Source organism: Pteropus alecto, unplaced genomic scaffold, assembly GCF_000325575.1.
Source record: "Pteropus alecto unplaced genomic scaffold, ASM32557v1 scaffold71, whole genome shotgun sequence".
Lineage (NCBI taxonomy): Eukaryota > Metazoa > Chordata > Mammalia > Chiroptera > Pteropodidae > Pteropus > Pteropus alecto.
In genome coordinates this window covers 9,326,367-9,327,823 of record NW_006433024.1, presented here as the reverse complement: position 1 = coordinate 9,327,823, position 1,457 = coordinate 9,326,367, and the positions used below count along the sequence as shown (strand labels likewise).

Sequence of the window (1,457 nt, the reverse complement as noted above, 5' to 3'; positions counted from 1 at the left end):
ATGTATGTATGTATGTATGTATCTATCTATCTATACACACACGAGAGAGACAGAGAGAGACAGAGACAGAGAGAGACAGAGAGAGAGAGACAGAGAGAAAGAGAGACAGAGAATTTTTTTTTCTGAGCTTCTACCATTTCAGAAATATTGACCAAGGGAAAATTTATTAACCCAAGTCAAAAAATACTCCCAAATGCGCCGTTTCTCCTTACTGATAAAGGAATTTCCATGGTATTCCTGCTAAGAGTAAAGCCTCAGCTCTCACAATATCCCATACAAACATATTATTTCTTTCTGGTACATTAATTTTTGGATTAATTCGGAGGACAAAACACCACCAAAGTAGTCGTTTGGCTATAAACTCTCTTGACATCTGGCCAAACCTCCAAATAACAGGGATGTAATTGCTTTCAAGCTCTCACCACAGAGATTTTCTGGCCACCTCTTGCATAAATGAAAAAGTTAGCATTTATAATTCCATGGTAACAAAACCCACAACTTATACTTACCAAGTTGTGATATGATAAAAACACACTCTAGGGGACATCAGGAATAATATTTAGCACAGTCAATTAGGGAGTAGTGAACATTGCCAGAAGTTACTGTTTCTAGAGAGTTCATGGATTTCATCTTCTCTCCCTGCACCATAAAAGGCACAGAGACAGCCTCTAAGTTCTCCCGCTTGTGGCTTTCATAAATTAGTTCCTGAGACATTGCTTAAGATGCACAGAAAGTTCAAGGTGAGTTTGTGTTGACCGATTTAGGCTTCTCTTAGCTCTTCCTTGGGCTTTTCTGTCTGTGTCTCCAGAAATAAGACGGCCTACACACGGAGGGTCCTTCTCTGGGCCTGTGTTTTCCAGAGTGTGGGATGCACACGTCTATTTACAGAAACAAATGTTTTAGGTGGTACTCACCATCTAGGCATTAAGGAACCTTGAATCATAGAGTGAGAAAGTCATTCTTTTCCGAATTCTTTTTTAAGCTTTCTGACTTTCCAGAAGAAAGCTTCCAATTGTCTTTATCAACCTCTAACACATGCTGACCTTCCTTGCAAACAAAAAGAATTCAGGCTTCTGGCTTGACCCACCAGAATCTTGGTAGAATTTAATAACTTTGACTTCTATTAATCGTTACAATTAGCTTCCAGTTATGGCAAGCACATGTTATTGATTTTCTATTTATAGTAATAATGTCAAATTTTCTTTGAAAGTACATTAAGTGAAGGGTTTTAAAAAAGAGTCTTTTAAAAAAGTAACACAGAGTCTATGGCCATGCTACCCTGAACAAGCCCGATCCCGTCTGATCTTGGAAGCTAAGCAGGGTCGGGCCTGGTTAGTACTTGGAGGGGAGACCACGTAGGAAGACCAGGAGCTGTAGGCATAAAAAATAAAAAATAAAAAAATAAGGGATTGCAAGCTGACAAGGTCCTTGCAATCTGTGAGGTCAACCAAGGGTTG

At 39.3% G+C, this 1,457-nt stretch overlaps 1 pseudogene; it reads left to right on the top strand.

The window, feature by feature from the left end:
- The first annotated feature begins 1,261 nt into the window (after positions 1 to 1,261).
- On the top strand, positions 1,262 to 1,380 carry LOC112476750 (annotated as a pseudogene).
- The last annotated feature ends 77 nt before the right edge of the window (positions 1,381 to 1,457 follow it).